General features: G+C 34.7%; 1 pseudogene; it reads right to left on the bottom strand.

The window, feature by feature from the left end:
* Window positions 1-3,030: 3,030 nt before the first annotated feature.
* LOC124232332 (olfactory receptor 6C3-like) lies at window positions 3,031-4,973 on the bottom strand (annotated as a pseudogene).
* Between the last annotated feature and the right edge of the window lie 3,075 nt (window positions 4,974-8,048).

The raw sequence follows: 8,048 nt of genomic DNA, 5'->3' as shown, positions 1-8,048 counted from the left end.
GAACGATATTCATAGTAATTGTGATTTAGCAAAGTCATTATTTATTCCGGTGAAATAGTAAGGACTTTTTCATCTCATTTAGCCCCTATAACACACCTACGAAAATTTTATCTTTATTTCTCAATGAAGAACCTGTCTCAAAGAAGTTATTTACCTTGGATATATTCATATAGCTAGCAAATGTCAAATATAATCACAGACTACCTGAAATTAAAATCTATTCTCTTAAAGTACTGCATAGCTTATATTCAATTAGAAACGTACAGTCACATGGATAGTAATTTCCTATCTTTTAAATAAAGAATGAATAAATTGACATAATTAAACTAAATATGCTAACCTCTTTTTACACTTTTTAATATATCCACTTGTGAAATATAACTCCAATATATTCTGCTTAATTTGGTTAAGAGTTGAGCTGATATGTAATGAATCAATGATAAATTTTGAGAGATGTCCATTGCCTTCTGGATGTCCAACTTAGCTCTGTTTTTCACACAGACTCACTAACACTCAGAGTTGCTGGAATATGAAAAATATTAGCAGCTGCTATTGTTGTAATCCAGAGAAACCAGCATTTCTGAAAACATTTGTTCTCATTGAACAAATTTACTTTCTATTTTCAATGTTTTTACCTTAAATTTCCCGGTTTATCCAGAAGGGATATATTTCTTTGACTACAGAGAGTGAGAAAGGAGCCAATATATGAAAATAAAATACCAGAAGGTGTTTTAAAACTCTCTGGTGTGGTTTCTACATAGATTTTATGTAGCATAAGCCAGTTAATTTTTTTATCTATTCTCTCTCCCCCTGGCTCGAGGGGAATAATTCAGTGAATTGCAATTACCGGAAGAGGAATATATACGAAACACTAAGGAATATAAAACATAACACACATTAGTATTGAAATTGGAAAAGGAAGCTTGGAGGACAGTGTTCAATGAGGAAGAAAAAAAGTAACAGCAGGCAAACAACAACGAGTCAAGTTCAATTCCCTAAACATTATTTTTCAGCCAGAGATTAGCAACCAAGTATCTTAATTCCTGATTCAGATTTCTACCCAACACTCCATGCCATTTTTTAAACTGGTAATCTATGACATTGTACTAAGTACATTCATTAACTCCATTATTTTTAATCTGCCTCTCAATAAGAATTTTTTGTAAAATATTATGATAATATTTTATACACTTTTCCCACTCACTCTTGCTCACTAAGAACGGTAGTTGAAGAATTTCCTATCTTAATTGATTAATGTTGTAATTTATGGCAATCAAATATTAAGAATTACCATCTTCCCTTTCTAGACTATAATAAAATCATGCCCAAATCAGATAGTGTCAGTGAAAAGGCCAATAAAATTCTGCACGTCCTTAGCAAAAGCCACAGAAAATTTTCGGGTCTTTACAGAGTTTCAAATGTGTATAAAATATAATAAACACAAGTTTTTGGTTTGTTTACTTTGTGTCATTTTTTCCAATCTGGCTACATTATTCGGTATAATAGTTCAAGACCTCAAGCAAGTTACTCAACTCTCCTGAACATCAATTTACACATTTGTAAAAAAGAGAAAATCAAGTCTAATTTGCCATATAGCTGTGAAGACTAAATAAGATCTGGTATAGAATATACCTAGTTTAGGATATGGCACAGAATAAATGCTCTCTATATAAGAGATATTATTACTTATGGAATTCTTATCAAATTTCAGGAAGCATTAGACTAATAGAAGCCGCCTAATTATTCAGATAATAGATAATAATACAGATAAAGAGAGCATATGTCATAACACATCTTCAATACAACTAAGAAATATAGGATATTATGAGCTTCAAATTATTTGTAAGTAGGAAAATAAATATCCAAGTCAATCAGATGAGTGAGAAGAATTGAACAGATACTGCAGATAGTGTGCAAAAATATGGTTGTTGCTGATATTTAATTTATTTCATATCACTTTAAGAAAGAAACCATTATATTGGTAACAGAAGAAAAAATTAAGAATAAGTTGATTAAACAATTTACACTCGTTTAGCCATTACAGTATAAAATATTTTTGATACAGAATAATCAGCAAGGTGACTTATGCTCTACAGCCACTGGTTTTCTACTCAGAATTGTAAATCAAGGATTCCACAGGGCCTATAGATAGTTTGAACGGAAGATACAACATTGTCTCTCTTAGGTTAAAAAGAAGGCGAAACTGATTATCAGGGAAATGCAAATCAAAACTATAACAAGAAATCACCTTACACCTGTTGAATGGCTAAAATCGCCAAGACAAAAAATAACAATGTTGGAGAGGTTGTGGAGAAAAGGGAACCCTCATCCACTGATGATGGGAATGAAAGCTGGTGCAGCCACTATGGAAGATAGTATGGAGATTTCTCAAAAAATTAAAAATAGAAATAGCATATGACCCAGCTATCCCTCTAAGGGGTATTTATCAAAGAACTTGAAATCAACAATTCAAAGAAACTTATTCACCCCTATGTTCATTGTAGCTTTATTCACAATAGCCAAGATGTGGAAGCAACCTAAGTGTCCACTGAATGATGACTGGATAAGAAGATGCAGTATATATATACATACAATGGAAGACTACTCAGCCACAAAAAAGACAAAATTGTCTCATTTGCAACAACATGAATGGATCTTGAGGGTATTATGTTAAGCAAAAAAGTCAGACAGAGAACGACAAGCACCATATGATTTCACCCATATTTGGAAGACAAACAAATACACAGACAAAGGGAACTGTTTAGTGGTTACAGGGGGGACGGGGGCTGCAGGGGGAACAGAGGGTGAAGGGGCACACTTATATGGTGACTTCAAAGACTAGTGTACAACTGAAATTTCACAGTGCTGTAAACTTTCATAACCTCAATAAAAAAAAAAAGAAAGCTTAAGCAAATGAGCTCAGTGTTTCAAGTATCTGAAGCGGATACAGGAGGACATTGTGGAAGTTAAAATTTCATTTTTCCCTTATTGCATCTTCACAATGACATTCATTCATATTAATACACACTTTCATCTGTTTCTTGAAAACACTACTTTATGAACCAAGTCTATGAAAGCTTGTTTTACTTTCTTGTTCCTCAGCGTATAAATAAAAGGATTCAACATGGGGGTAATTGAAGTGTTGAGAATAGCTACTCCTTTGGTCAATGATGCTCTTTCTTTTGCTGGAGGCTTGGCATACGTGAATAGACAGATTCCAGAAGAGACGGAAATGACAATCATGTGAGAGGAGCTTGTGCAGAAGCCTTTTTCCTCTGGCTAGCAGATGGAATTCTGAGAATAGTGCTAATGATGCACAGGTAGGACAGAATCACTAACGCCAATGTCAACAGCACAGTAACAAAAGTAGAGTAAGAGCCAGTCATCTCTAAAAGCCAACTATCTGAACATGAGAGTTGTAAAATGGAGAAATAGTCACAAGAGAAGTGATCAATTGCATTGGAAGCACAGAAATCTAACTGGAAGATAAGCATGAGTGGTGGGAAAATAGTTAGAAAACCTCCTAGCCATGAACTAAAGATGAGCAGAGTGTAGATTTCCTTGTTCATGATGGTGGTGTAATGGAAAAGCTTACAAAAGACAACATAACCATCATAGGACATAGCAGTTAGAAGAAAAAATTCAGACATTCATGGAGATGAAGAAAAATAATTGAGCTAAACAATTATTATAGGAAGTGGTCTTGACTCTAGTAATGGTTGCCCCTGTGGGGGCCTGGAATTGGCCACCCCAAGATACGTCTCTTTGGCATGATTATTTGAGGCTGGTTACTTTGCAGACAGGAAAGCAACTGAAAAGTAGAATTTACTTACCCTTTGTAAGAGACATTTACATTGTAAAGGAAATCTCCACCCTTAAAGATATCTCCCTCTACCAGGAAGAAGGGGGCATGACCTTATCTCTAGAAACTCTTAATCAATGGGGAAGGCAAGAACTTAAATCTGCATTTGTTTATTGTGCTTGTCTGGTAACCTCCTGTAACTGACTCCCCCCACCCCCAACATCGTCCTTTGTCTTCTAGCTGGATATGATGTTTGGGGTGGTGGTTTCAGCCATTTTGGTGAGTTGCTCAGATTGCCTCCCATGTATACACTGACAAATAGAAATGGCAAGCAATAGGATATATTGGAGTACATGAGGAAGCCATTTGGTGTAAACCTAATTTGGCCTGACTTTGCTTTTTTCCAAAAGGGCCTGACTGTGGCCATTGAGCAAGCATTGTATATCTGCTTTAAAACATTTACTATGGCAAGAACAAAGGCCCTTGAGATAAAGGTGCAACTTCCCTCCCCCTCCCAACCTTGGCATTTCCTTAAGGACTAAACATCTTTCCTTAGGCTAGGAACTGATTGCTGTGCTCACCTGTGACCACCCAGCTTGAGACAGTAGACTTGCCTCCTGCTACGCCCACCAAGATAGCAGACCCACTACCTGCTGTGTCCGTCAAGCACTGTGCCAACAGGGCAATCTTGTGACTATTGTGGGAGGGACATTTCAATCATATGTGAAACATCCTGTTTGGGGGTATATAACCGCTCTCTGCACCCCACTTCTTCGGTGCCCTTTCTTCCTTTGGGAAGAAAGACCCCAGGCCATGGTCCTCATAAAGCTTGTTTAATTTTCTCTTGCTATTCTGTCTCATGTGAATTTAATAAGTTCTCCAGCCAGACGAACCCACATTGGGTAGAGGAAATGTCTTCCTCCCCTACACTCCCAAAAATCTGAGGATAGAAACACTAGTGAATGTAATTTCTAAGAAGGAGAAGTTCCAGAGGAAGTAATAAATAGGAGTATTTAGATGACAGTCTATCAAGGTGAGAATGATGATGGTTAGGTTTCCAGTGGCATTTATTACATGTTATAAATAAAAAGATTAAAATTAAAACCTGAACCTCTGCATAGTCTGATATTCCCAAGAGTATGAACTCTGTAATCATTATGTGGTTTCTCATACTGATTTTTTTTCTTTAGGCAAAATTCATTGGTGAAAAACCAAACAAAAAGAAAGAAGACGTGAATTGTACAGGAATCAAAGATTTAAATGTTGACATTACTAGCTCCAAGGAAATGAAGCAATGGATGTTCTTCCCTGTAAGAATTTTTGCAAGATCCACTCACTCCTACTAAAGCAGAAAAATTTTACACAAACTCTACTGAAAAGGAAATATGTATTCACAGATTTAGTTATAAGTCTACTCATCAGTGACTTTACATAAAACCTCTACAGGTACCACATTTTTCGTATGTGCAATGCATCTTTTAATTATGTATTTCTACAATAGTTATTAATTAGTTTAGATATTAAGACATTGTTTTCCAGTTTCAAACATTGTGTGCTTTTAGGACTGAAATATCTAATTTTGAGTTTTAATTTTGATGCCATTTATGAAGTTTTTTTCTTATAAGGTAGAGGTGGAAATTTATGACCCAATCACAGTTCCTGAACCTAATAATAGCTATGATTATTCTTATTCTTAAAACATATTTATTTAAATATGACCAACTGAAATAAATGTGTTTGCAATCACAGAAATATAGGACTAGAATTGCCTTGGTTGTAAACAAGAGTAAAGTTCTTAATTAATGGTAAAGAAAACAGCAGCCAAAGATGATTGATTAACGTTCATAGATAGAGCTATATCAATAATATAGTTCTACAACATACTGTTCTCTGTGTCATTTTTATGTTCCTCATTTAAATTAACAGTTGACGTTTTTGTTACTATATTCACTTTTCCTTTTTACTCTTAAACTTGCTTGAGGATGAGAAGGAACTCATAAGGGAGTTTTTGATTCCAAAAGGTCTCATTGCCTTCTTTCTAGAAATAATTGGAATAGATAAAATTCTCTTTAAGATTTACTTTATAGAAACCACAAATTGCTAAAATGTAATCTATATGATTTTTATCTGCCTTAGTCTCACTTTATTCTTAGCAATCGGCATTTTGTCTATGATGTAGGTTTTCAATAATATTTGTTGTACTATTTTCTTTCTGTAGCACAAACTGGGTGAGTCAGCGGGTGATAAGTATCAAAGCGAGTACTGTCACTTTTTCTCTTTCTTTTGACAATCATCATTCTCTTCCTTTGGAAATATGCACATTTTTGCCACTAACATATAAGCAAATTGGCAATCATAAGGGAAAGAGTGTTACCGTGTTTTGAATGACTGCAATCTTAAAATATAAAATTAATAATAGTAAATATGTTATAGTGATAATGTGGAGATCTCTGCATTTTATTCCAACAAAATAATCTTTTGGATGGCAGAAAGATTAAAATACATGTATTGACAAATAGGGAACATATGTACTTTCTGGTAAGTCCAATGATTCCAGTCAGAAATATAATCTCAGATTTTTCCTAATTTACTTAAAATATGCAATGTAATGCACTAGTAATATACTTCAGGAAATGTGTTTTCGTTCAGTTCACCCTTGCCTCCGTCTATTACATAAAAGCCTCTCATGTAGGCAAAGTGCAGCCTTGATTGCAGGCACGTTTTCGACAGCTTCTGCTGCAAGTAAAATAAATTTTTCTGTCTCTCTTTTATCTTTACATAGAAACATAGGCATTATTCTGACCTAAACTTTAAGATGCTGCTATTGCAGTCCTGAGAGTTCTTTAAGGAAATTTCCAGGAAAGCCTGCCAAATGACTGGAAGGTAAAACATTTCACAGCTCCCTGGATAAGATGAAGATTGAATATTACCCAAAGATAAAACAATTTTACCTTGTTTGGTCACCACATTAATCCCCAAAAGACCGGAGTGAGGAAAGGGAGGGTGCAAGGAGAGAGAAGCTCAAGAGATGTAGTGATGTCATGACATAAACTTTTCTGAAAACCTAAGCAAGGTAGTCAGAGAAAAGGAGTGAACCAGCCACCCTTATAGCATCAACCTGCTTTCCCTTTGGCTGGACTTGATTTTCCTCATGTGGACGTGGCGCTCAGTCTACACTCGGGAGATTATTTATTGTCAATTCCTTTGGGGTGTCTAAATACAGGGCTGAGACACACCACAGTGGACACTTCAGTGAGGGTAGTGCCAATGTTTTATTCATTTATACAACTCCACCAGCACAAAGCAGAATTAATGAATAAAGAAAGCATTTTAATAGCTCTAAAAGTCAGAAGAGTACTTGCGTACTTAGGGAATTAGGTTGCTATCAATTTCACATTATTAGTCACAATGCTGAGTCCCTGTTTATGCATTCATTTGCATATATACAAGTATTGATATAACATACAAGTGAGTACTAAAGTTTGATACTTCAAAATTTGCCTCCTACAGAGAAGTCCTTTTCATTGCATCCTAGCCAATACCGGATATCATAAATCATTTACAAATTTTACAAACAGAGAGACAGAAATGATGCCACAATTAATTTAATGATAAAGATAGTATCATAAAGACCAAATCACAGGGCTGGGTTTTGAGGTTAAAGAGATCCAATATCTTTGTAAATTTGCAAAACTTATTTAATCTTTCTGAGCTTCAGTTTCTCTATTCATAAAATGAGAAGACTAATAGTCCTAACTCATAGGCTATTGTAAATATTCAATGAGATAACATATAAAACTGCTTAGCAGAGTAGTTAGGATATAGTAAGGACTTAGTATATAAATGTTCTATATTATCTTCAATTTCATATTCTCCACTTAAAAGAGAGATTGAACATTTTTAGCATTTGTATTTCTCATCCATAAATTGCTTATTCATAACTTGTATTCATTTCCATTGGGTTTATCAGGTCTCATTTATTGGTAGGATATACTTTTGTATTATGGATATAAACCCTTGGTGTGTCCTATCTGTTGCAACATGTGTTTTCAGAGCCTAGCACTATCTTTTACCTTTTTTATAGTGTGGTTCAACTCAAAAAGATTATATAATCTATTGTGATTCTTGGTGACCTGTTCTTCTTAAGATATCCTTCCACACATATTTCAAAATTATGTAAATATTAGTTTATATTTAATACTTCTATGGCTTTGCTTTATACATTTAGATCTTTAACCAAGCCAGA

This window comes from Equus quagga, chromosome 1 (genome assembly GCF_021613505.1).
Source record: "Equus quagga isolate Etosha38 chromosome 1, UCLA_HA_Equagga_1.0, whole genome shotgun sequence".
Taxonomy (NCBI): Eukaryota; Metazoa; Chordata; class Mammalia; order Perissodactyla; family Equidae; genus Equus; species Equus quagga.
This window is presented reverse-complemented; position numbering and strand designations above follow the sequence as displayed.